General features: G+C 42.5%; 53 non-coding genes across 53 annotated transcripts; all 53 read right to left on the bottom strand.

Moving 5' to 3' along the window:
- Window positions 1-384: 384 nt before the first annotated feature.
- Window positions 385-468, bottom strand: TRNAL-UAA (transfer RNA leucine (anticodon UAA)). Its single transcript has one exon. It is a non-coding gene; the product is annotated as a tRNA-Leu (tRNA).
- Window positions 469-621: 153 nt separating this feature from the next.
- TRNAL-UAA (transfer RNA leucine (anticodon UAA)) lies at window positions 622-705 on the bottom strand. Its single transcript has one exon. It is a non-coding gene; the product is annotated as a tRNA-Leu (tRNA).
- Window positions 706-848: 143 nt separating this feature from the next.
- Window positions 849-932, bottom strand: TRNAL-UAA (transfer RNA leucine (anticodon UAA)). The gene has a single exon. It is a non-coding gene; the product is annotated as a tRNA-Leu (tRNA).
- A 390-nt stretch (window positions 933-1,322) lies between these two features.
- TRNAL-UAA (transfer RNA leucine (anticodon UAA)) lies at window positions 1,323-1,406 on the bottom strand. Its single transcript has one exon. It is a non-coding gene; the product is annotated as a tRNA-Leu (tRNA).
- Window positions 1,407-1,786: 380 nt separating this feature from the next.
- On the bottom strand, window positions 1,787-1,870 carry TRNAL-UAA (transfer RNA leucine (anticodon UAA)). The gene has a single exon. It is a non-coding gene; the product is annotated as a tRNA-Leu (tRNA).
- A 153-nt stretch (window positions 1,871-2,023) lies between these two features.
- Window positions 2,024-2,107, bottom strand: TRNAL-UAA (transfer RNA leucine (anticodon UAA)). The gene has a single exon. It is a non-coding gene; the product is annotated as a tRNA-Leu (tRNA).
- A 143-nt stretch (window positions 2,108-2,250) lies between these two features.
- On the bottom strand, window positions 2,251-2,334 carry TRNAL-UAA (transfer RNA leucine (anticodon UAA)). The gene has a single exon. It is a non-coding gene; the product is annotated as a tRNA-Leu (tRNA).
- A 390-nt stretch (window positions 2,335-2,724) lies between these two features.
- Window positions 2,725-2,808, bottom strand: TRNAL-UAA (transfer RNA leucine (anticodon UAA)). The gene has a single exon. It is a non-coding gene; the product is annotated as a tRNA-Leu (tRNA).
- A 380-nt stretch (window positions 2,809-3,188) lies between these two features.
- TRNAL-UAA (transfer RNA leucine (anticodon UAA)) lies at window positions 3,189-3,272 on the bottom strand. The gene has a single exon. It is a non-coding gene; the product is annotated as a tRNA-Leu (tRNA).
- Window positions 3,273-3,425: 153 nt separating this feature from the next.
- Window positions 3,426-3,509, bottom strand: TRNAL-UAA (transfer RNA leucine (anticodon UAA)). Its single transcript has one exon. It is a non-coding gene; the product is annotated as a tRNA-Leu (tRNA).
- A 143-nt stretch (window positions 3,510-3,652) lies between these two features.
- On the bottom strand, window positions 3,653-3,736 carry TRNAL-UAA (transfer RNA leucine (anticodon UAA)). The gene has a single exon. It is a non-coding gene; the product is annotated as a tRNA-Leu (tRNA).
- Window positions 3,737-4,126: 390 nt separating this feature from the next.
- Window positions 4,127-4,210, bottom strand: TRNAL-UAA (transfer RNA leucine (anticodon UAA)). Its single transcript has one exon. It is a non-coding gene; the product is annotated as a tRNA-Leu (tRNA).
- Window positions 4,211-4,827: 617 nt separating this feature from the next.
- Window positions 4,828-4,911, bottom strand: TRNAL-UAA (transfer RNA leucine (anticodon UAA)). The gene has a single exon. It is a non-coding gene; the product is annotated as a tRNA-Leu (tRNA).
- Window positions 4,912-5,291: 380 nt separating this feature from the next.
- Window positions 5,292-5,375, bottom strand: TRNAL-UAA (transfer RNA leucine (anticodon UAA)). Its single transcript has one exon. It is a non-coding gene; the product is annotated as a tRNA-Leu (tRNA).
- A 153-nt stretch (window positions 5,376-5,528) lies between these two features.
- TRNAL-UAA (transfer RNA leucine (anticodon UAA)) lies at window positions 5,529-5,612 on the bottom strand. The gene has a single exon. It is a non-coding gene; the product is annotated as a tRNA-Leu (tRNA).
- Window positions 5,613-5,755: 143 nt separating this feature from the next.
- On the bottom strand, window positions 5,756-5,839 carry TRNAL-UAA (transfer RNA leucine (anticodon UAA)). The gene has a single exon. It is a non-coding gene; the product is annotated as a tRNA-Leu (tRNA).
- Window positions 5,840-6,229: 390 nt separating this feature from the next.
- TRNAL-UAA (transfer RNA leucine (anticodon UAA)) lies at window positions 6,230-6,313 on the bottom strand. The gene has a single exon. It is a non-coding gene; the product is annotated as a tRNA-Leu (tRNA).
- A 380-nt stretch (window positions 6,314-6,693) lies between these two features.
- Window positions 6,694-6,777, bottom strand: TRNAL-UAA (transfer RNA leucine (anticodon UAA)). Its single transcript has one exon. It is a non-coding gene; the product is annotated as a tRNA-Leu (tRNA).
- A 152-nt stretch (window positions 6,778-6,929) lies between these two features.
- TRNAL-UAA (transfer RNA leucine (anticodon UAA)) lies at window positions 6,930-7,013 on the bottom strand. Its single transcript has one exon. It is a non-coding gene; the product is annotated as a tRNA-Leu (tRNA).
- Window positions 7,014-7,393: 380 nt separating this feature from the next.
- Window positions 7,394-7,477, bottom strand: TRNAL-UAA (transfer RNA leucine (anticodon UAA)). The gene has a single exon. It is a non-coding gene; the product is annotated as a tRNA-Leu (tRNA).
- Window positions 7,478-7,630: 153 nt separating this feature from the next.
- On the bottom strand, window positions 7,631-7,714 carry TRNAL-UAA (transfer RNA leucine (anticodon UAA)). The gene has a single exon. It is a non-coding gene; the product is annotated as a tRNA-Leu (tRNA).
- Window positions 7,715-7,866: 152 nt separating this feature from the next.
- Window positions 7,867-7,950, bottom strand: TRNAL-UAA (transfer RNA leucine (anticodon UAA)). Its single transcript has one exon. It is a non-coding gene; the product is annotated as a tRNA-Leu (tRNA).
- Window positions 7,951-8,783: 833 nt separating this feature from the next.
- Window positions 8,784-8,867, bottom strand: TRNAL-UAA (transfer RNA leucine (anticodon UAA)). Its single transcript has one exon. It is a non-coding gene; the product is annotated as a tRNA-Leu (tRNA).
- A 153-nt stretch (window positions 8,868-9,020) lies between these two features.
- On the bottom strand, window positions 9,021-9,104 carry TRNAL-UAA (transfer RNA leucine (anticodon UAA)). Its single transcript has one exon. It is a non-coding gene; the product is annotated as a tRNA-Leu (tRNA).
- Window positions 9,105-9,256: 152 nt separating this feature from the next.
- Window positions 9,257-9,340, bottom strand: TRNAL-UAA (transfer RNA leucine (anticodon UAA)). The gene has a single exon. It is a non-coding gene; the product is annotated as a tRNA-Leu (tRNA).
- A 617-nt stretch (window positions 9,341-9,957) lies between these two features.
- TRNAL-UAA (transfer RNA leucine (anticodon UAA)) lies at window positions 9,958-10,041 on the bottom strand. The gene has a single exon. It is a non-coding gene; the product is annotated as a tRNA-Leu (tRNA).
- Window positions 10,042-10,193: 152 nt separating this feature from the next.
- On the bottom strand, window positions 10,194-10,277 carry TRNAL-UAA (transfer RNA leucine (anticodon UAA)). Its single transcript has one exon. It is a non-coding gene; the product is annotated as a tRNA-Leu (tRNA).
- Window positions 10,278-10,420: 143 nt separating this feature from the next.
- Window positions 10,421-10,504, bottom strand: TRNAL-UAA (transfer RNA leucine (anticodon UAA)). Its single transcript has one exon. It is a non-coding gene; the product is annotated as a tRNA-Leu (tRNA).
- Window positions 10,505-10,657: 153 nt separating this feature from the next.
- On the bottom strand, window positions 10,658-10,741 carry TRNAL-UAA (transfer RNA leucine (anticodon UAA)). Its single transcript has one exon. It is a non-coding gene; the product is annotated as a tRNA-Leu (tRNA).
- Window positions 10,742-10,893: 152 nt separating this feature from the next.
- Window positions 10,894-10,977, bottom strand: TRNAL-UAA (transfer RNA leucine (anticodon UAA)). Its single transcript has one exon. It is a non-coding gene; the product is annotated as a tRNA-Leu (tRNA).
- Window positions 10,978-11,120: 143 nt separating this feature from the next.
- Window positions 11,121-11,204, bottom strand: TRNAL-UAA (transfer RNA leucine (anticodon UAA)). Its single transcript has one exon. It is a non-coding gene; the product is annotated as a tRNA-Leu (tRNA).
- Window positions 11,205-11,356: 152 nt separating this feature from the next.
- TRNAL-UAA (transfer RNA leucine (anticodon UAA)) lies at window positions 11,357-11,440 on the bottom strand. The gene has a single exon. It is a non-coding gene; the product is annotated as a tRNA-Leu (tRNA).
- Window positions 11,441-11,583: 143 nt separating this feature from the next.
- On the bottom strand, window positions 11,584-11,667 carry TRNAL-UAA (transfer RNA leucine (anticodon UAA)). Its single transcript has one exon. It is a non-coding gene; the product is annotated as a tRNA-Leu (tRNA).
- A 153-nt stretch (window positions 11,668-11,820) lies between these two features.
- Window positions 11,821-11,904, bottom strand: TRNAL-UAA (transfer RNA leucine (anticodon UAA)). Its single transcript has one exon. It is a non-coding gene; the product is annotated as a tRNA-Leu (tRNA).
- A 152-nt stretch (window positions 11,905-12,056) lies between these two features.
- Window positions 12,057-12,140, bottom strand: TRNAL-UAA (transfer RNA leucine (anticodon UAA)). The gene has a single exon. It is a non-coding gene; the product is annotated as a tRNA-Leu (tRNA).
- A 390-nt stretch (window positions 12,141-12,530) lies between these two features.
- On the bottom strand, window positions 12,531-12,614 carry TRNAL-UAA (transfer RNA leucine (anticodon UAA)). Its single transcript has one exon. It is a non-coding gene; the product is annotated as a tRNA-Leu (tRNA).
- A 614-nt stretch (window positions 12,615-13,228) lies between these two features.
- On the bottom strand, window positions 13,229-13,312 carry TRNAL-UAA (transfer RNA leucine (anticodon UAA)). The gene has a single exon. It is a non-coding gene; the product is annotated as a tRNA-Leu (tRNA).
- A 152-nt stretch (window positions 13,313-13,464) lies between these two features.
- On the bottom strand, window positions 13,465-13,548 carry TRNAL-CAA (transfer RNA leucine (anticodon CAA)). Its single transcript has one exon. It is a non-coding gene; the product is annotated as a tRNA-Leu (tRNA).
- Window positions 13,549-14,172: 624 nt separating this feature from the next.
- On the bottom strand, window positions 14,173-14,256 carry TRNAL-UAA (transfer RNA leucine (anticodon UAA)). Its single transcript has one exon. It is a non-coding gene; the product is annotated as a tRNA-Leu (tRNA).
- A 378-nt stretch (window positions 14,257-14,634) lies between these two features.
- TRNAL-UAA (transfer RNA leucine (anticodon UAA)) lies at window positions 14,635-14,718 on the bottom strand. Its single transcript has one exon. It is a non-coding gene; the product is annotated as a tRNA-Leu (tRNA).
- Window positions 14,719-14,861: 143 nt separating this feature from the next.
- On the bottom strand, window positions 14,862-14,945 carry TRNAL-UAA (transfer RNA leucine (anticodon UAA)). The gene has a single exon. It is a non-coding gene; the product is annotated as a tRNA-Leu (tRNA).
- A 389-nt stretch (window positions 14,946-15,334) lies between these two features.
- Window positions 15,335-15,418, bottom strand: TRNAL-UAA (transfer RNA leucine (anticodon UAA)). The gene has a single exon. It is a non-coding gene; the product is annotated as a tRNA-Leu (tRNA).
- Window positions 15,419-15,570: 152 nt separating this feature from the next.
- On the bottom strand, window positions 15,571-15,654 carry TRNAL-CAA (transfer RNA leucine (anticodon CAA)). The gene has a single exon. It is a non-coding gene; the product is annotated as a tRNA-Leu (tRNA).
- A 2,803-nt stretch (window positions 15,655-18,457) lies between these two features.
- On the bottom strand, window positions 18,458-18,541 carry TRNAL-UAA (transfer RNA leucine (anticodon UAA)). The gene has a single exon. It is a non-coding gene; the product is annotated as a tRNA-Leu (tRNA).
- Window positions 18,542-18,928: 387 nt separating this feature from the next.
- On the bottom strand, window positions 18,929-19,012 carry TRNAL-UAA (transfer RNA leucine (anticodon UAA)). Its single transcript has one exon. It is a non-coding gene; the product is annotated as a tRNA-Leu (tRNA).
- Window positions 19,013-19,400: 388 nt separating this feature from the next.
- On the bottom strand, window positions 19,401-19,484 carry TRNAL-CAA (transfer RNA leucine (anticodon CAA)). The gene has a single exon. It is a non-coding gene; the product is annotated as a tRNA-Leu (tRNA).
- A 152-nt stretch (window positions 19,485-19,636) lies between these two features.
- TRNAL-UAA (transfer RNA leucine (anticodon UAA)) lies at window positions 19,637-19,720 on the bottom strand. Its single transcript has one exon. It is a non-coding gene; the product is annotated as a tRNA-Leu (tRNA).
- Window positions 19,721-19,873: 153 nt separating this feature from the next.
- Window positions 19,874-19,957, bottom strand: TRNAL-UAA (transfer RNA leucine (anticodon UAA)). Its single transcript has one exon. It is a non-coding gene; the product is annotated as a tRNA-Leu (tRNA).
- Window positions 19,958-20,344: 387 nt separating this feature from the next.
- TRNAL-UAA (transfer RNA leucine (anticodon UAA)) lies at window positions 20,345-20,428 on the bottom strand. Its single transcript has one exon. It is a non-coding gene; the product is annotated as a tRNA-Leu (tRNA).
- Window positions 20,429-20,816: 388 nt separating this feature from the next.
- Window positions 20,817-20,900, bottom strand: TRNAL-CAA (transfer RNA leucine (anticodon CAA)). The gene has a single exon. It is a non-coding gene; the product is annotated as a tRNA-Leu (tRNA).
- Window positions 20,901-21,053: 153 nt separating this feature from the next.
- TRNAL-UAA (transfer RNA leucine (anticodon UAA)) lies at window positions 21,054-21,137 on the bottom strand. The gene has a single exon. It is a non-coding gene; the product is annotated as a tRNA-Leu (tRNA).
- Window positions 21,138-21,290: 153 nt separating this feature from the next.
- Window positions 21,291-21,374, bottom strand: TRNAL-UAA (transfer RNA leucine (anticodon UAA)). Its single transcript has one exon. It is a non-coding gene; the product is annotated as a tRNA-Leu (tRNA).
- Window positions 21,375-21,754: 380 nt separating this feature from the next.
- TRNAL-UAA (transfer RNA leucine (anticodon UAA)) lies at window positions 21,755-21,838 on the bottom strand. The gene has a single exon. It is a non-coding gene; the product is annotated as a tRNA-Leu (tRNA).
- Window positions 21,839-22,214: the final 376 nt, after the last annotated feature.

The raw sequence follows: 22,214 nt of genomic DNA, 5'->3' as shown, positions 1-22,214 counted from the left end.
TGGATAAAAATAACTAGAAAAAAATTTCAATATCTGAACTTCAGTCAATTGATAAACCTCACACATATCGTTTGTTTTTTCGGCCTTGGTCCAAACCAAGACGTCTTTATATAATGTGATATATGTTTTTAAAATGAAACAATTCGTTGTCAGAAGTGGGGTTCGAACCCACGCCCTCATACGAGAATCAGAGCTTAAATCGGACGCCTTAGACCACTCGGCCATCCTGACACGCTTTCCAACGTTTTCCTTGAAAATGAATCTATAGTATAACCCCAAAATACCTCTCAGAATTCTAAGCTCCATAAAGCCACTCCCTAGTTGCCATACTAGAGAAGCCTTTCCTGAGTATGTGATATATGTTTTTAAAATGAAACAATTCGTTGTCAGAAGTGGGATTCGAACCCACGCCCTCATACGAGGATCAGAGCTTAAATCTGACGCCTTAGACAACTCGGCCATCCTGACACGCTCTTAAACGTTTTCCTTGAAAATGAAGCTATAGTACAGCTCCGAAATACCTCTCGGAATTCTATGCTCCATAACGCTACTCACTCTTTGCCATCCTAGAGAAGCCTTTCCTGAGTATGAGATATATGTTGTTAAAATGAAAAAATTCGATGTCAGAAGTGGGATTCGAACCCACGCTCTCATACGAGGATCAGAGCTTAAATCTGACGCCTTATACCACTCGGCCATCCTGACACGCTTTCCCTGAAAATGAATCTATACTATAACCCCAAAATACCTCTCGGAATTCTAAGCTCCATAAAGCTACTCACTCGTTGCCATATTAGAGAAGCCTTTCCTGAGTATGAGATATATGTTATTAAAATGAAAAATTTCGTTGTCAGAAGTGGGGTTCGAACCCACGCCCTCATACGAGGATCAGAGCTTAAATCTGACGCCTTAGACCGCTCGGCCATCCTGACACGCTTTCCAACGTTTTCCTTGAAAATGAATCTATAGTATAACCTCAAAATACCTCTCAGAATTCTAAGCTCCATAAAGCCACTCCCTAGTTGCCATACTAGAGAAGCCTTTCCTGATTATGTGATATATGTTTTTAAAATGAAACAATTCGTTGTCAGAAGTGGGGTTCGAACCCACGCCCTCATACGAGAATCAGAGCTTAAATCGGACGCCTTAGACCACTCGGCCATCCTGACACGCTTTCCAACGTTTTCCTTGAAAATGAATCTATAGTATAACCCCAAAATACCTCTCAGAATTCTAAGCTCCATAAAGCCACTCCCTAGTTGCCATACTAGAGAAGCCTTTCCTGAGTATGTGATATATGTTTTTAAAATGAAACAATTCGTTGTCAGAAGTGGGGTTCGAACCCACGCCCTCATACGAGGATCAGAGCTTAAATCTGACGCCTTAGACAACTCGGCCATCCTGACACGCTCTTAAACGTTTTCCTTGAAAATGAAGCTATAGTACAGCTCCGAAATACCTCTCGGAATTCTATGCTCCATAACGCTACTCACTCTTTGCCATACTAGAGAAGCCTTTCCTGAGTATGAGATATATGTTGTTAAAATGAAAAAAATCGATGTCAGAAGTGGGATTCGAACCAACGCTCTCATACGAGGAACAGAGCTTAAATCTGACGACTCATACCACTCGGCCATCCTGACACGCTTTCATTGAAAATGAATCTATACTATAACCCCAAAATACCTCTCAGAATTCTAAGCTCCATAAAGCCACTCCCTAGTTGCCATACTAGAGAAGCCTTTCCTGAGTATGTGATATATGTTTTTAAAATGAAACAATTCGTTGTCAGAAGTGGGATTCGAACCCACGCCCTCATACGAGGATCAGAGCTTAAATCTGACGCCTTAGACAACTCGGCCATCCTGACACGCTCTTAAACGTTTTCCTTGAAAATGAAGCTATAGTACAGCTCCGAAATACCTCTCGGAATTCTATGCTCCATAACGCTACTCACTCTTTGCCATCCTAGAGAAGCCTTTCCTGAGTATGAGATATATGTTGTTAAAATGAAAAAATTCGATGTCAGAAGTGGGATTCGAACCCACGCTCTCATACGAGGATCAGAGCTTAAATCTGACGCCTTATACCACTCGGCCATCCTGACACGCTTTCCCTGAAAATGAATCTATACTATAACCCCAAAATACCTCTCGGAATTCTAAGCTCCATAAAGCTACTCACTCGTTGCCATATTAGAGAAGCCTTTCCTGAGTATGAGATATATGTTATTAAAATGAAAAATTTCGTTGTCAGAAGTGGGGTTCGAACCCACGCCCTCATACGAGGATCAGAGCTTAAATCTGACGCCTTAGACCGCTCGGCCATCCTGACACGCTTTCCAACGTTTTCCTTGAAAATGAATCTATAGTATAACCTCAAAATACCTCTCAGAATTCTAAGCTCCATAAAGCCACTCCCTAGTTGCCATACTAGAGAAGCCTTTCCTGATTATGTGATATATGTTTTTAAAATGAAACAATTCGTTGTCAGAAGTGGGGTTCGAACCCACGCCCTCATACGAGAATCAGAGCTTAAATCGGACGCCTTAGACCACTCGGCCATCCTGACACGCTTTCCAACGTTTTCCTTGAAAATGAATCTATAGTATAACCCCAAAATACCTCTCAGAATTCTAAGCTCCATAAAGCCACTCCCTAGTTGCCATACTAGAGAAGCCTTTCCTGAGTATGTGATATATGTTTTTAAAATGAAACAATTCGTTGTCAGAAGTGGGGTTCGAACCCACGCCCTCATACGAGGATCAGAGCTTAAATCTGACGCCTTAGACAACTCGGCCATCCTGACACGCTCTTAAACGTTTTCCTTGAAAATGAAGCTATAGTACAGCTCCGAAATACCTCTCGGAATTCTATGCTCCATAACGCTACTCACTCTTTGCCATACTAGAGAAGCCTTTCCTGAGTATGAGATATATGTTGTTAAAATGAAAAAAATCGATGTCAGAAGTGGGATTCGAACCAACGCTCTCATACGAGGAACAGAGCTTAAATCTGACGACTCATACCACTCGGCCATCCTGACACGCTTTCATTGAAAATGAATCTATACTATAACCCCAAAATACCTCTCAGAATTCTAAGCTCCATAAAGCCACTCCCTAGTTGCCATACTAGAGAAGCCTTTCCTGAGTATGTGATATATGTTTTTAAAATGAAACAATTCGTTGTCAGAAGTGGGATTCGAACCCACGCCCTCATACGAGGATCAGAGCTTAAATCTGACGCCTTAGACAACTCGGCCATCCTGACACGCTCTTAAACGTTTTCCTTGAAAATGAAGCTATAGTACAGCTCCGAAATACCTCTCGGAATTCTATGCTCCATAACGCTACTCACTCTTTGCCATCCTAGAGAAGCCTTTCCTGAGTATGAGATATATGTTGTTAAAATGAAAAAATTCGATGTCAGAAGTGGGATTCGAACCCACGCTCTCATACGAGGATCAGAGCTTAAATCTGACGCCTTATACCACTCGGCCATCCTGACACGCTTTCCCTGAAAATGAATCTATACTATAACCCCAAAATACCTCTCGGAATTCTAAGCTCCATAAAGCTACTCACTCGTTGCCATATTAGAGAAGCCTTTCCTGAGTATGAGATATATTTTATTAAAATGAAAAATTTCGTTGTCAGAAGTGGGGTTCGAACCCACGCCCTCATACGAGGATCAGAGCTTAAATCTGACGCCTTAGACCGCTCGGCCATCCTGACACGCTTTCCAACGTTTTCCTTGAAAATGAATCTATAGTATAACCTCAAAATACCTCTCAGAATTCTAAGCTCCATAAAGCCACTCCCTAGTTGCCATACTAGAGAAGCCTTTCCTGATTATGTGATATATGTTTTTAAAATGAAACAATTCGTTGTCAGAAGTGGGGTTCGAACCCACGCCCTCATACGAGAATCAGAGCTTAAATCGGACGCCTTAGACCACTCGGCCATCCTGACACGCTTTCCAACGTTTTCCTTGAAAATGAATCTATAGTATAACCCCAAAATACCTCTCAGAATTCTAAGCTCCATAAAGCCACTCCCTAGTTGCCATACTAGAGAAGCCTTTCCTGAGTATGTGATATATGTTTTTAAAATGAAACAATTCGTTGTCAGAAGTGGGGTTCGAACCCACGCCCTCATACGAGGATCAGAGCTTAAATCTGACGCCTTAGACAACTCGGCCATCCTGACACGCTCTTAAACGTTTTCCTTGAAAATGAAGCTATAGTACAGCTCCGAAATACCTCTCGGAATTCTATGCTCCATAACGCTACTCACTCTTTGCCATACTAGAGAAGCCTTTCCTGAGTATGAGATATATGTTGTTAAAATGAAAAAAATCGATGTCAGAAGTGGGATTCGAACCAACGCTCTCATACGAGGAACAGAGCTTAAATCTGACGACTCATACCACTCGGCCATCCTGACACGCTTTCATTGAAAATGAATCTATACTATAACCCCAAAATACCTCTCAGAATTCTAAGCTCCATAAAGCCACTCCCTAGTTGCCATACTAGAGAAGCCTTTCCTGATTATGTGATATATGTTTTTAAAATGAAACAATTCGTTGTCAGAAGTGGGGTTCGAACCCACGCCCTCATACGAGAATCAGAGCTTAAATCGGACGCCTTAGACCACTCGGCCATCCTGACACGCTTTCCAACGTTTTCCTTGAAAATGAATCTATAGTATAACCCCAAAATACCTCTCAGAATTGTAAGCTCCATAAAGCCACTCCCTAGTTGCCATACTAGAGAAGCCTTTCCTGAGTATGTGATATATGTTTTTAAAATGAAACAATTCGTTGTCAGAAGTGGGGTTCGAACCCACGCCCTCATACGAGGATCAGAGCTTAAATCTGACGCCTTAGACAACTCGGCCATCCTGACACGCTCTTAAACGTTTTCCTTGAAAATGAAGCTATAGTACAGCTCCGAAATACCTCTCGGAATTCTATGCTCCATAACGCTACTCACTCTTTGCCATACTAGAGAAGCCTTTCCTGAGTATGAGATATATGTTGTTAAAATGAAAAAAATCGATGTCAGAAGTGGGATTCGAACCAACGCTCTCATACGAGGAACAGAGCTTAAATCTGACGACTCATACCACTCGGCCATCCTGACACGCTTTCATTGAAAATGAATCTATACTATAACCCCAAAATACCTCTCAGAATTCTAAGCTCCATAAAGCCACTCCCTAGTTGCCATACTAGAGAAGCCTTTCCTGAGTATGTGATATATGTTTTTAAAATGAAACAATTCGTTGTCAGAAGTGGGATTCGAACCCACGCCCTCATACGAGGATCAGAGCTTAAATCTGACGCCTTAGACAACTCGGCCATCCTGACACGCTCTTAAACGTTTTCCTTGAAAATGAAGCTATAGTACAGCTCCGAAATACCTCTCGGAATTCTATGCTCCATAACGCTACTCACTCTTTGCCATCCTAGAGAAGCCTTTCCTGAGTATGAGATATATGTTGTTAAAATGAAAAAATTCGATGTCAGAAGTGGGATTCGAACCCACGCTCTCATACGAGGATCAGAGCTTAAATCTGACGCCTTATACCACTCGGCCATCCTGACACGCTTTCCCTGAAAATGAATCTATACTATAACCCCAAAATACCTCTCGGAATTCTAAGCTCCATAAAGCTACTCACTCGTTGCCATATTAGAGAAGCCTTTCCTGAGTATGAGATATATGTTATTAAAATGAAAAATTTCGTTGTCAGAAGTGGGGTTCGAACCCACGCCCTCATACGAGGATCAGAGCTTAAATCTGACGCCTTAGACCGCTCGGCCATCCTGACACGCTTTCCAACGTTTTCCTTGAAAATGAATCTATAGTATAACCTCAAAATACCTCTCAGAATTCTAAGCTCCATAAAGCCACTCCCTAGTTGCCATACTAGAGAAGCCTTTCCTGATTATGTGATATATGTTTTTAAAATGAAACAATTCGTTGTCAGAAGTGGGGTTCGAACCCACGCCCTCATACGAGAATCAGAGCTTAAATCGGACGCCTTAGACCACTCGGCCATCCTGACACGCTTTCCAACGTTTTCCTTGAAAATGAATCTATAGTATAACCCCAAAATACCTCTCAGAATTCTAAGCTCCATAAAGCCACTCCCTAGTTGCCATACTAGAGAAGCCTTTCCTGAGTATGTGATATATGTTTTTAAAATGAAACAATTCGTTGTCAGAAGTGGGGTTCGAACCCACGCCCTCATACGAGGATCAGAGCTTAAATCTGACGCCTTAGACAACTCGGCCATCCTGACACGCTCTTAAACGTTTTCCTTGAAAATGAAGCTATAGTACAGCTCCGAAATACCTCTCGGAATTCTATGCTCCATAACGCTACTCACTCTTTGCCATACTAGAGAAGCCTTTCCTGAGTATGAGATATATGTTGTTAAAATGAAAAAAATCGATGTCAGAAGTGGGATTCGAACCAACGCTCTCATACGAGGAACAGAGCTTAAATCTGACGCCTCATACCACTCGGCCATCCTGACACGCTTTCATTGAAAATGAATCTATACTATAACCCCAAAATACCTCTCAGAATTCTAAGCTCCACAAAGCCACTCCCTAGTTGCCATACTAGAGAAGCCTTTCCTGAGTATGTGATATATGTTTTTAAAATGAAACAATTCGTTGTCAGAAGTGGGGTTCGAACCCACGCCCTCATACGAGGATCAGAGCTTAAATCTGACGCCTTAGACCACTCGGCCATCCTGACACGCTGTTAGCCGTTTTCCTTGAAATGAAGCGAGAGTACAGCTCCGAAATACCTCTCCGAATTCTATGCTCCATAAAGCTACTCACTCGTTGCCATACTAGAGAAGCCTTTCCTGAGTATGAGATATATGTTATTAAAATGAAAAAATTCGTTGTCAGAAGTGGGGTTCGAACCCACGCCCTCATACGAGGATCAGAGCTTAAATCTGACGCCTTAGACCACTCGGCCATCCTGACACGCTTTCCAACGTTTTCCTTGAAAATGCATCTATAGTACAGCTCCGAAATACCTCTCGGAATTCTATGCTCCATAAAGCTACTCACTCGTTGCCATACTAGAGAAGCCTTTCCTGAGTATGAGATATATGTTATTAAAATGAAAAAATTCGTTGTCAGTAGTGGGGATCGAACCCACGCCCTCATACGAGAATCAGAGCTTAAATCTGACGCCTTAGACCACTCGGCCATCCTGACACGCTTTCCTTGAAAATGAATCTATACTATAACCCCAAAATACCTCTCGGAATTCTATGCTCCATAAAGCTAATCACTCGTTGCCATACTAGAGAAGCCTTTCCTGAGTATGAGATATATGTTATTAAAATGAAAAAATTCGTTGTCAGAAGTGGGGTTCGAACCCACGCCCTCATACGAGGATCAGAGCTTAAATCTGACGCCTTAGACCACTCGGCCATACTGACACGCTTTCCAACGTTTTCCTTGAAAATGCATCTATAGTATAACCCCAAAATACCTCTCAGAATTCTAAGCTCCATAAAGCCACTCCCTAGTTGCCATACTAGAGAAGCCTTTCCTGAGTATGTGATATATGTTTTTAAAATGAAACAATTCGTTGTCAGAAGTGGGGTTCGAACCCACGCCCTCATACGAGGATCAGAGCTTAAATCTGACGCCTTACACCACTCGGCCATCCTGACACGCTGTTAGCCGTTTTCCTTGAAATGAAGCGATAGTACAGCTCCGAAATACCTCTCCGAATTCTATGCTCCATAAAGCTACTCACTCGTTGCCATACTAGAGAAGCCTTTCCTGAGTATGAGATATATGTTATTAAAATGAAAAAATTCGTTGTCAGAAGTGGGGTTCGAACCCACGCCCTCATACGAGGATCAGAGCTTAAATCTGACGCCTTAGACCACTCGGCCATCCTAACACGCTGTCCTTGAAAATGAATCTATACTATAACCCCAAAATACCTCTCGGAATTCTAAGCTCCATAAAGCCACTCCCTAGTTGCCATACTAGAGAAGCCTTTCCTGAGTATGTGATATATGTTTTTAAAATGAAAAAATTCGTTGACAGAAGTGGGGTTCGAACCCACGCCCTCATACGAGGATAAGAGCTTAAATCTGACGCCTTAGACCACTCGGCCATCCTGACACGCTGTTAGCCGTTTTCCTTGAAATGAAGCGATAGTACAGCTCCGAAATACCTCTCGGAATTCTATGCTCCAAAAAGCTACTCACTCGTTGCCATACTAGAGAAGCCTTTCCTGAGTATGAGATATATGTTATTAAAATGAAAAAATTCGTTGTCAGTAGTGGGGATCGAACCCACGCCCTCATACGAGAATCAGAGCTTAAATCTGACGCCTTAGACCACTCGGCCATCCTGACACGCTTTCCTTGAAAATGAATCTATACTATAACCCCAAAATACCTCTCGGAATTCTATGCTCCATAAAGCTAATCACTCGTTGCCATACTAGAGAAGCCTTTCCTGAGTATGAGATATATGTTATTAAAATGAAAAAATTCGTTGTCAGTAGTGGGGATCGAACCCACGCCCTCATACGAGAATCAGAGCTTAAATCTGACGCCTTAGACCACTCGGCCATCCTGACACGCTTTCCTTGAAAATGAATCTATACTATAACCCCAAAATACCTCTCGGAATTCTATGCTCCATAAAGCTAATCACTCGTTGCCATACTAGAGAAGCCTTTCCTGAGTATGAGATATATGTTATTAAAATGAAAAAATTCGTTGTCAGAAGTGGGGTTCGAACCCACGCCCTCATACGAGGATCAGAGCTTAAATCTGACGCCTTAGACCACTCGGCCATCCTGACACGCTTTCCAACGTTTTCCTTGAAAATGCATCTATAGTATAACCCCAAAATACCTCTCAGAATTCTAAGCTCCATAAAGCCACTCCCTAGTTGCCATACTAGAGAAGCCTTTCCTGAGTATGTGATATATGTTTTTAAAATGAAACAATTCGTTGTCAGGAGTGGGGTTCGAACCCACGCCCTCATACGAGGATCAGAGCTTAAATCTGACGCCTTAGACCACTCGGCCATCCTGACACGCTGTTAGCCGTTTTCCTTGAAATGAAGCGATAGTACAGCTCCGAAATACCTCTCCGAATTCTATGCTCCATAAAGCTACTCACTCGTTGCCATACTAGAGAAGCCTTTCCTGAGTATGAGATATATGTTATTAAAATGAAAAAATTCGTTGTCAGAAGTGGGGTTCGAACCCACGCCCTCATACGAGGATCAGAGCTTAAATCTGACGCCTTAGACCACTCGGCCATCCTAACACGCTGTCCTTGAAAATGAATCTATACTATAACCCCAAAATACCTCTCGGAATTCTAAGCTCCATAAAGCCACTCCCTAGTTGCCATACTAGAGAAGCCTTTCCTGAGTATGTGATATATGTTTTTAAAATGAAAAAATTCGTTGACAGAAGTGGGGTTCGAACCCACGCCCTCATACGAGGATAAGAGCTTAAATCTGACGCCTTAGACCACTCGGCCATCCTGACACGCTTTCCAACGTTTTCCTTGAAAATGCATCTATAGTATAACCCCAAAATACCTCTCAGAATTCTAAGCTCCATAAAGCCACTCCCTAGTTGCCATACTAGAGAAGCCTTTCCTGAGTATGTGATATATGTTTTTAAAATGAAAAAATTCGTTGACAGAAGTGGGGTTCGAACCCACGCCCTCATACGAGGATAAGAGCTTAAATCTGACGCCTTAGACCACTCGGCCATCCTGACACGCTTTCCAACGTTTTCCTTGAAAATGCATCTATAGTATAACCCCAAAATACCTCTCAGAATTCTAAGCTCCATAAAGCCACTCCCTAGTTGCCATACTAGAGAAGCCTTTCCTGAGTATGTGATATATGTTTTTAAAATGAAAAAATTCGTTGTCAGAAGTGGGGTTCGAACCCACGCCCTCATACGAGGATCTGAGCTTAAATCTGACGCCTTAGACCACTCGGCCATCCTGACACGCTGTTAGCTGTTTTCCTTGAAATGAAGCGATAGTACAGCTCCGAAATACCTCTCCGAATTCTATGCTCCATAAAGCTACTCACTCGTTGCCATACTAGAGAAGCCTTTCCTGAGTATGAGATATATGTTATTAAAATTAAACAATTCGTTGTCAGAAGTGGGGTTCGAACCCACGCCCTCATACGAGGATCAGAGCTTAAATCTGACGCCTTAGACCACTCGGCCATCCTGACACGCTGTCCTTGAAAATGAATCTATACTATAACCCCAAAATACCTCTCGGAATTCTAAGCTCCATAAAGCTAATCACTCGTTGCCATACTAGAGAAGCCTTTCCTGAGTATGAGATATATGTTATTAAAATGAAAAAATTCGTTGTCAGAAGTGGGGTTCGAACCCACGCCCTCATACGAGGATCAGAGCTTAAATCTGACGTCTTAGACCACTCGGCCATCCTGACACGCTTTCCAACGTTTTCCTTGAAAATGAATCTATACTATAACCCCAAAATACCTGTCAGAATTCTAAGCTCCATAAAGCTAATCACTCGTTGCCATACTAGAGAAGCCTTTCCTGAGTATGTGATATATGTTTTTAAAATGAAAAAATTCGTTGACAGAAGTGGGGTTCGAACCCACGCCCTCATACGAGGATCAGAGCTTAAATCTGACGCCTTAGACCACTCGGCCATCCTGACACGCTGTTAGCCGTTTTCCTTGAAATGAAGCGATAGTACAGCTCCGAAATACCTCTCCGAATTCTATGCTCCATAAAGCTACTCACTCGTTGCCATACTAGAGAAGCCTTTCCTGAGTATGAGATATATGTTATTAAAATGAAAAAATTCGTTGTCAGAAGTGGGGTTCGAACCCACGCCCTCATACGAGGATCAGAGCTTAAATCTGACGCCTTAGACCACTCGGCCATCCTAACACGCTGTCCTTGAAAATGAATCTATACTATAACCCCAAAATACCTCTCGGAATTCTAAGCTCCATAAAGCCACTCCCTAGTTGCCATACTAGAGAAGCCTTTCCTGAGTATGTGATATATGTTTTTAAAATGAAAAAATTCGTTGTCAGAAGTGGGGTTCGAACCCACGCCCTCATACGAGGATCTGAGCTTAAATCTGACGCCTTAGACCACTCGGCCATCCTGACACGCTGTTAGCTGTTTTCCTTGAAATGAAGCGATAGTACAGCTCCGAAATACCTCTCCGAATTCTATGCTCCATAAAGCTACTCACTCGTTGCCATACTAGAGAAGCCTTTCCTGAGTATGAGATATATGTTATTAAAATTAAACAATTCGTTGTCAGAAGTGGGGTTCGAACCCACGCCCTCATACGAGGATCAGAGCTTAAATCTGACGCCTTAGACCACTCGGCCATCCTGACACGCTGTCCTTGAAAATGAATCTATACTATAACCCCAAAATACCTCTCGGAATTCTAAGCTCCATAAAGCTAATCACTCGTTGCCATACTAGAGAAGCCTTTCCTGAGTATGAGATATATGTTATTAAAATGAAAAAATTCGTTGTCAGAAGTGGGGTTCGAACCCACGCCCTCATACGAGGATCAGAGCTTAAATCTGACGTCTTAGACCACTCGGCCATCCTGACACGCTTTCCAACGTTTTCCTTGAAAATGAATCTATACTATAACCCCAAAATACCTGTCAGAATTCTAAGCTCCATAAAGCTAATCACTCGTTGCCATACTAGAGAAGCCTTTCCTGAGTATGTGATATATGTTTTTAAAATGAAAAAATTCGTTGACAGAAGTGGGGTTCGAACCCACGCCCTCATACGAGGATCAGAGCTTAAATCTGACGCCTTAGACCACTCGGCCATCCTGACACGCTGTTAGCCGTTTTCCTTGAAATGAAGCGATAGTACAGCTCCGAAATACCTCTCGGAATTCTATGCTCCATAAAGCTACTCACTCGTTGCCATACTAGAGAAGCCTTTCCTGAGTATGAGATATATGTTATTAAAATGAAAAAATTCGTTGTCAGAAGTGGGATTCGAACCCACGCCCTCATACGAGGATCAGAGCTTAAATCTGACGCCTTAGACCACTCGGCCATCCTGACACGCTTTCCAACGTTTTCCTTGAAAATGCATCTATAGTATAACCCCAAAATACCTGTCAGAATTCTAAGCTCCATAAAGCCACTCCCTAGATGCCATACTAGAGAAGCCTTTCCTGAGTATGAGATATATGTTTTTAAAATGAAACAAATCGTTGTCAGAAGTGGTGTTCGAACCCACGCCCTCATACGAGGATCAGAGCTTAAATCTGACGCCTTAGACCACTCGGCCATCCTGACACGCTCGAAAACGTTTCCCTTGAAAGTCAAGCTATAGTACAGCTCCGAAATACCTCTCGGAATTCTATGCTCCATGAAGCTACTCATTCGTTGCCATACTAGAGAAGCCTTTCCTGAGTTTGAGATATGTGTCATTAAAATGAATCAATTCGTTGCCAGAAGTGGGGTTCGAACCCACGCCCTCATACGAGGATCAGAGCTTAAATCTGACGCCTTAGACCACTCGGCCATCCTGACACGCTTTCCTTGAAAATGAATCTATACTATAACCCCAAAATACCTGTCAGAATTCTAAGCTCCATAAATCCACTCCCTAGTTGCCATACTAGAGAAGCCTTTCCTGAGTATGTGATATATGTTTTTAAAATGAAAAAATTCGTTGACAGAAGTGGGGTTCGAACCCACGCCCTCATTCGAGGATAAGAGCTTAAATCTGACGCCTTAGACCACTCGGCCATCCTGACACGCTGATAGCCGTTTTCCTTGAAATGAAGCGATAGTACAGCTCCGAAATACCTCTCGGAATTCTATGCTCCATAAAGCTACTCACTTGTTGCCATACTAGAGAAGCCTTTCCTGAGTATGATATATGTTATTAAAATGAAAAAATTCGTTGTCAGAAGTGGGGTTCGAACCCACGCCCTCATACGCGGATCAGAGCTTAAATCTGACGCCTTAGAACACTCGGCCATCCTGACACGCTCTTAAACGTTTTCCTTGAAAAAGAAGCTATAGTACAGCTCCGAAATACCTCTCGGAATTCTAAGCTCCAAAAAGCTACTCACTCGTTGCCATACTAGAGAAGCCTTTCCTGAGTATGAGATATATGTTATTAAAATTAAACAATTCGTTGTCAGAAGTGGGGTTCGAACCCACGCCCTCATACGAGGATCAGAGCTTAAATCTGACGCCTTAGACCGCTCGGCCATCCTGACACTCTTAAATCGTTTTCCTTGAAAATGAAGCTATAGTACAGCTCCGAAATACCTCTCGGAATTCTATGCTCCATAAAGCTTCTCATTCGTTCCCATACTAGAGAAGCCTTTCCTGAGTTTGAGATATGTGTCATTAAAATGAAACAATTCGTTGTCAGAAGTGGAGTTCGAACCCACGCCCTCATACGAGGATCAGAGCTTGAATCTGACGCCTTAGACCACTCGGCGATCCTGACACGCTTTCCAACGTTTTCCTTGAAAATGATGCTATAGTATAACCCCAAAATACCTCTCGGAATTCTAAGCTCCATAAACCCACTCCCTAGTTGCCATACTAGAGAAGCCTTTCCTGAGTATGAGATATATGTTTTTAAAATGAAACAATTCGTTGTCAGAAGTGGTGTTCGAACCCACGCCCTCATACGAGGATCAGAGCTTAAATCTGAAGTTTTAGACCTCTCGGCCACCCTGACACGCTTTTAAACGTTGTACTTGAAAATGAAGCTATAGTACAGCTCCGAAATACCTCTCGAAATTCTATGCTCCATAAAGCTACTCACTCGTTGCCGCACTAGAGAAGCCTTTCCTGAGTATGAGATATATGTTTTTAAAATGAAACAATTCGTTGTCAGAAGTGGGGTTCGAACTCACGCCCTCATACGAGGATCAGAGCTTAAATCTGACGCCTTAGACCACTCGGCAGTCCTGACACGCTGTTAGCCGTTTTCCTTGAAATGAAGCGATAGTACAGCTCCGAAATACCTCTCGGAATTCTATGCTCCATAAAGCTACTCACTCGTTGCCATACTAGAGAAGCCTTTCCTGAGTATGATATATGTTATTAAAATGAAAAAATTCGTTGTCAGAAGTGGGATTCGAACCCACGCCCTCATACGAGGATCAGAGCTTAAATCTGACGCCTTAGACCACTCGGCCATCCTGACACGCTTTCCAACGTTTTCCTTGAAAATGCATCTATAGTATAACCCCAAAATACCTGTCAGAATTCTAAGCTCCATAAAGCCACTCCCTAGATGCCATACTAGAGAAGCCTTTCCTGAGTATGAGATATATGTTTTTAAAATGAAACAAATCGTTGTTCGAACCCACGCCCTCATACGAGGATCAGAGCTTAAATCTGACGCCTTAGACCACTCGGCCATCCTGACACGCTCGAAAACGTTTCCCTTGAAAGTCAAGCTATAGTACAGCTCCGAAATACCTCTCGGAATTCTATGCTCCATGAAGCTACTCATTCGTTGCCATACTAGAGAAGCCTTTCCTGAGTTTGAGATATGTGTCATTAAAATGAATCAATTCGTTGCCAGAAGTGGGGTTCGAACCCACGCCCTCATACGAGGATCAGAGCTTAAATCTGACGCCTTAGACCACTCGGCCATCCTGACACGCTTTCCTTGAAAATGAATCTATACTATAACCCCAAAATACCTGTCAGAATTCTAAGCTCCATAAATCCACTCCCTAGTTGCCATACTAGAGAAGCCTTTCCTGAGTATGTGATATATGTTTTTAAAATGAAAAAATTCGTTGACAGAAGTGGGGTTCGAACCCACGCCCTCATACGAGGATCAGAGCTTAAATCTGACGCCTTAGACCACTCGGCCATCCTGTCACGCTGTTAGCCGTTTTCCTTGAAATGAAGCGATAGTACAGCTCCGAAATACCTCTCGGAATTCTATGCTCCATAAAGCTACTCACTCGTTGCCATACTAGAGAAGCCTTTCCTGAGTATGAGATATATGTTATTAAAATGAAAAAATTCGTTGTCAGAAGTGGGGTTCGAACCCACGCCCTCATACGCGGATCAGAGCTTAAATCTGACGACTTAGAACACTCGGCCATCCTGACACGCTCTTAAACGTTTTCCTTGAAAAAGAAGCTATAGTACAGCTCCGAAATACCTCTCGGAATTCTAAGCTCCAAAAAGCTACTCACTCGTTGCCATACTAGAGAAGCCTTTCCTGAGTATGAGATATATGTTATTAAAATCAAACAATTCGTTGTCAGAAGTGGGGTTCGAACCCACGCCCTCATACGAGGATCAGATCTTAAATCTGACGCCTTAGACCGCTCGGCCATCCTGACACTCTTAAATCGTTTTCCTTGAAAATGAAGCTATAGTACAGCTCCGAAATACCTCTCGGAATTCTATGCTCCATAAAGCTTCTCATTCGTTCCCATACTAGAGAAGCCTTTCCTGAGTTTGAGATATGTGTCATTAAAATGAAACAATTCGTTGTCAGAAGTGGAGTTCGAACCCACGCCCTCATACGAGGATCAGAGCTTGAATCTGACGCCTTAGACCACTCGGCGATCCTGACACGCTTTCCAACGTTTTCCTTGAAAATGATGCTATAGTATAACCCCAAAATACCTCTCGGAATTCTAAGCTCCATAAACCCACTCCCTAGTTGCCATACTAGAGAAGCCTTTCCTGAGTATGAGATATATGTTTTTAAAATGAAACAATTCGTTGTCAGAAGTGGTGTTCAAACCCACGCCCTCATACGAGGATCAGAGCTTAAATCTGAAGTTTTAGACCTCTCGGCCACCCTGACACGCTTTTAAACGTTGTACTTGAAAATGAAGCTATAGTACAGCTCCGAAATACCTCTCGAAATTCTATGCTCCATAAAGCTACTCACTCGTTGCCGCACTAGAGAAGCCTTTCCTGAGTATGAGATATATGTTTTTAAAATGAAACAATTCGTTGTCAGAAGTGGGGTTCGAACTCACGCCCTCATACGAGGATCAGAGCTTAAATCTGACGCCTTAGACCACTCGGCAGTCCTGACACGCTGTTAGCCGTTTTCCTTGAAATGAAGCGATAGTACAGCTCCGAAATACCTCTCGGAATTCTATGCTCCATAAAGCCACTCCCTAGTTGCCATACTAGAGAAGCCTTTCCTGAGTATGTGATACATGTTTTTAAAATGAAACAAGTTGGGAAACCAAAATAAACCTCTCCGAGTCGAGACGAATTTACTTTCCAAACACAGGTCCACCATGGACGAACTAATACTTGAAGGACGGATGGCAGATGGAGAAAGTTGAAAAATACTTGTTGATTCGCCTTCTAGCGGCAGATAGTAGCAAACCGGATAGTGGGGGAATCAACGTTCTAACGACGGAAGCAGCTAACGTCTTATTTTGTCTAGATGGCGCTAGCGTTTTCCGGGATTTGACTCCGCATTTTCTTAACACCCTCCATTTTGGAGCTGTAAGCTTTACATTGGTTGTTTTGTCGCTTAGTAATGGGGGCAGTAATGGGCTGCCATTGGTTCTTCAGTATTACTTCGTCCACGGGTCCACCAGCCAATGAGAAAACCGGAAATACGTAGCTCAAATTGGCGGGATATCGCGAAGGCTATTTGTAAAGGTTTAATCGTTTAACATTTCCCTGTGTATTCTCATAAGTCTAATGAGGACCTAATATCTATCACTTAAGTGTGTATTTCACTTTCGGCTCACTCTGAACCGTTAACACCTCTTGTAAGAGGAAACGAAACAAGGTCAATTCTAGTTTAAATCTAGGGTATCTTGTTTCATCGACTCAATCGCTTCAACAGTTACAGAGAGACGAAGTATTGAAATCCATATTGTGTAGTGAAATTAAAAGTTGCATTTACACTATAAATAAATGTAGTAAAGCTGAATTAAAAAGTAAACACCAAATTTGAAATGTTAATATCAGAAGATGTTCTTGGAATATTGAGATGAAACAGAGCTTTATAGCTACAGAACTACTAAAAGAATCGTAATGCCGAAAATTATTTAAAATATTTCCATTTAATATTCTGCAAAAAGGAAATGTTATCGTTTTGTTAGAGATCTTATCATCCTACTCGCTTTATATTAACTTTGATATGCGTGTAGTGTTTCGATTCAGATGCAATCTTCATAACTCGTTCTATATAAACTCTCACTTGTGTTACTTCAAAGAAATAATTAATTAAATATAAATGATATTAATTATTTTAATCGCCAGTAAATAACTTTAAAAATAGTTAAATCGTTTAAAATAAAGTTGTTCCTATTATCTTTCGAAACTTTGCTAATATTGACGTTTAAAGTGAAGGGTACCCCTCTTGCCCGCTTTATTCAAATTTTGGGGTATATATACGATTCGTTTCCATTATAATAATAGATAAAAACGCATTCGCGTGAACCGATGGTGGAAGCCTTGCCATTGGGAGGCTAGACGTTTCTCGTAACCCTAGCCGCTCGCCGCGTATATCTTGAAACCAAACGATGACGGTGGAATAGAAGCCAGAATGTACTGACCGGCGTCCATGTGGAATGGACAAAAGATCTGAAGATGGTGGTGCATAGAAGCTGGTGTCAATGTGGAATTGACGAAGAACAGAAGATGGTGGTGCATAGAAGCTGGTGTCAATGTGAAATTGACGAAGAACAGAAGATGGTGGTGCTAGGAAGCCAGCAAGTACAGACTAGTGTCCATGTGGGATGGACAAAGAACAGAAGATGGTGGTGCATAGAAGCTGGAGTCAAGGTGAAATTGACGAAGAACAGAAGATGGTGGTGCATAGAAGCTGGAGTCAAGGTGAAATTGACGAAGAACAGAAGTTGGTGGTGCTTGGAAGCAAGCACGTACAGACTAGTGTCCATGTGCGATGGACAAAGACTAGCAGATTGTGGTCCTTAGAAGCCAGTTAGTAAAGACTGGTGTTGGTAGATCAATGACCAAATTTCCGTGAACCGCGAACGCGTTCCGGAAATCGGGTATTTGTTTGCTCCGATTTGTAAACTGCGAACGCGGTCACGTGGGGTCTGACAGACAGACACACAGACAGACACACACACAGACAGACACGGCCGGTGTAATACCTCTCCGTGACATACGTCACTCGGAGAGGTAACAATTCGTTATCAGAAGTGGGGTTCGAACCCACGCCCTCATACGAGGATCAGAGCTTAAATCGGACGCGTTAGACCACTCAGCCATCCTGACACGCTTTCCAACGTTTTCTTGAAAATGAATCTATAGTATAACCCCAAAATACCTCTCAGAATTCTAAGCTCCATAGAGCCACTCCCTAGTTGCCATACTAGAGAAACCTTTCCTGAGTATGTGATATATGTTTTTAAAATGAAACAATTCGTTGTCAGAAGTGGGGTTCGAACCCACGCCCTCATACGAGGATCAGAGCTTAAATCTGACGCCTTAGACCACTCGGCCATCCTGACACGCTGTTAGCCGTTTTCCTTGAAATGAAGCGATAGTACAGCTCTGAAATACCTCTCGGAATTCTATGCTCCATAAAGCTATTCACTCGTTGCCATACTAGAGAAGCCTTTCCTGAGTATGATATATGTTATTAAAATGAAAAAATTCGTTGTCAGAAGTGGGGTTCGAACCCACGCCCTCATACGCGGATCAGAGCTTAAATCTGACGCCTTAGAACACTCGGCCATCCTGACACGCTCTTAAACGTTTTCCTTGAAAATGAAGCTATAGTACAGCTCCGAAATACCTCTCGGAATTCTATGCTCCATAACGCTAGTCACTCTTTGCCATACTAGAGAAGCCTTTCCTGAGTATGAGATATATGTTTTTAAAATGAAACAATTCGTTGTCAGAAGTGGGGTTCGAACCCACGCCCTCATACGAGGATCAGAGCTTAAATCTGACGCCTTAGACCACTCGGCCATCCTGACACGGTGTTAGCCGTTTTCCTTGAAATGAAGCGATAGTACAGCTCCGAAATACCTCTCGGAATTCTAAGCTCCATAAAGCTACTCACTCGTTGCCATACTAGAGAAGCCTTTCCTGAGTATGAGATATATGTTATTAAAATGAAAAATTCGTTGTCAGAAGTGGGGTTCTAACCCACGCCCTCATACGAGGATCAGAGCTTAAATCTGACGCCTTAGACCACTCGGCCATCTTGACACGCCCTTAAACGTTTTCCTTGAAAATGAAGCTATAGTACAGCTCCGAAATACCTCTCGGAATTCTATGCTCCATAACGCTACTCACTCTTTGCCATACTAGAGAAGCCTTTCCTGAGTTTGAGATATGTGTCATTAAAATGAAACAATTCGTTGTCAGAAGTGGAGTTCGAACCCACGCCCTCATACGAGGATCAGAGCTTGAATCTGACGCCTTAGACCACTCAGCCATCCTGACACGCTTTCCAACGTTTTCTTGAAAATGAATCTATAGTATAACCCCAAAATACCTCTCAGAATTCTAAGCTCCATAGAGCCACTCCCTAGTTGCCATACTAGAGAAACCTTTCCTGAGTATGTGATATATGTTTTTAAAATGAAACAATTCGTTGTCAGAAGTGGGGTTCGAACCCACGCCCTAATACGAGGATCAGAGCTTAAATCTGACGCCTTAGACCACTCGGCCATCCTGACACGCTTTCCAACGTTTTCCTTGAAAATGCATCTATAGTATAACCCCAAAATACCTCTCAGAATTCTAAGCTCCATAAAGCCACTCCCTAGTTGCCATACTAGAGAAGCCTTTCCTGAGTATGTGATATATGTTTTTAAAATGAAAAAATTCGTTGACAGAAGTGGGGTTCGAACCCACGCCCTCATACGAGGATCAGAGCTTAAATCTGACGCCTTAGACCACTCGGCCATCCTGACACGCTGTTAGCCGTTTTCCTTGAAATGAAGCGATAGTACAGCTCTGAAATACCTCTCGGAATTCTATGCTCCATAAAGCTATTCACTCGTTGCCATACTAGAGAAGCCTTTCCTGAGTATGATATATGTTATTAAAATGAAAAAATTCGTTGTCAGAAGTGGGGTTCGAACCCACGCCCTCATACGCGGATCAGAGCTTAAATCTGACGCCTTAGAACACTCGGCCATCCTGACACGCTCTTAAACGTTTTCCTTGAAAATGAAGCTATAGTACAGCTCCGAAATACCTCTCGGAATTCTATGCTCCATAACGCTAGTCACTCTTTGCCATACTAGAGAAGCCTTTCCTGAGTATGAGATATATGTTTTTAAAATGAAACAATTCGTTGTCAGAAGTGGGGTTCGAACCCACGCCCTCATACGAGGATCAGAGCTTAAATCTGACGCCTTAGACCACTCGGCCATCCTGACACGGTGTTAGCCGTTTTCCTTGAAATGAAGCGATAGTACAGCTCCGAAATACCTCTCGGAATTCTAAGCTCCATAAAGCTACTCACTCGTTGCCATACTAGAGAAGCCTTTCCTGAGTATGAGATATATGTTATTAAAATGAAAAATTCGTTGTCAGAAGTGGGGTTCTAACCCACGCCCTCATACGAGGATCAGAGCTTAAATCTGACGCCTTAGACCACTCGGCCATCTTGACACGCCCTTAAACGTTTTCCTTGAAAATGAAGCTATAGTACAGCTCCGAAATACCTCTCGGAATTCTATGCTCCATAACGCTACTCACTCTTTGCCATACTAGAGAAGCCTTTCCTGAGTTTGAGATATGTGTCATTAAAATGAAACAATTCGTTGTCAGAAGTGGAGTTCGAACCCACGCCCTCATACGAGGATCAGAGCTTGAATCTGACGCCTTAGACCACTCGGCCATCCTGACACGCTTTCCAACGTTTTCCTTGAAAATGATGCTATAGTATAACCCCAAAATACCTCTCGGAATTCTAAGCTCCATAAACCCACTCCCTAGTTGCCATACTAGAGAAGCCTTTCCTGAGTATGAGATATATGTTATTAAAATGAAATATTTCGTTGTCAGAAGTGGGGTTCGAACCCACGCCCTCATACGAGGATCAGAGCTTAAATCGGACGCCTTAGACCACTCGGCCATCCTGACACAATTTCCAACGTTTTCCTTGAAAATGAATCTATAGTATAACCCCAAAATACCTCTCAGAATTCTAAGCTCCATAAAGCCACTCCCTAGTTGCCATACTAGAGAAGCCTTTCCTGAGTATGTGATATATGTTTTTAAAATGAAACAATTCGTTGTCAGAAGTGGGGCTCGAACCCACGCCCTCATACGAGGATCAGAGCTTAAATCTGATGCCTTAGACCACTCGGCCATCCTGACACACTCTTAAACGTTTTCCTTGAAAATGAAGCTATAGTACAGCTCCGAAATACCTCTCGGAATTCTATGCTCCATAACGCTACTCACTCTTTGCCATACTATAGAAGCCTTTCCTGAGTATGAGATATATGTTGTTAAAATGAAAAAATTCGATGTCAGAAGTAGGGTTCGAACCCACGCTCTCATACGAGGATCTGAGCTTAAATCTGACGCCTTATACCACTCGGCCATCCTGACACGCTTTCCTTGAAAATGAATCTATACTATAACCCCAAAATACCTCTCGGAATTCTAAGCTCCATAAAGCTACTCACTCGTTGCCATACTAGAGAAGCCTTTCCTGAGTATGAGATATATGTTATTAAAATGAAATATTTCGTTGTCAGAAGTGGGGTTCGAACCCACGCCCTCATACGAGGATCAGAGCTTAAATCTGACGCCTTAGACCACTCGGCCATCCTGACACGGTGTTAGCCGTTTTCCTTGAAATGAAGCGATAGTACAGCTCCGAAATACCTCTCGGAATTCTAAGCTCCATAAAGCTACTCACTCGTTGCCATACTAGAGAAGCCTTTCCTGAGTATGAGATATATGTTATTAAAATGAAAAATTCGTTGTCAGAAGTGGGGTTCTAACCCACGCCCTCATACGAGGATCAGAGCTTAAATCTGACGCCTTAGACCACTCGGCCATCTTGACACGCCCTTAAACGTTTTCCTTGAAAATGAAGCTATAGTACAGCTCCGAAATACCTCTCGGAATTCTATGCTCCATAACGCTACTCACTCTTTGCCATACTAGAGAAGCCTTTCCTGAGTTTGAGATATGTGTCATTAAAAT

This window comes from Phalangium opilio, unplaced genomic scaffold (genome assembly GCF_054372755.1).
Source record: "Phalangium opilio isolate 3A_F unplaced genomic scaffold, DU_Popi_V2 ptg000217l_1, whole genome shotgun sequence".
NCBI lineage: Eukaryota > Metazoa > Arthropoda > Arachnida > Opiliones > Phalangiidae > Phalangium > Phalangium opilio.
Note: the sequence above shows the minus strand (reverse complement) of the source record. Positions and strands in the feature narration are given on the sequence as shown.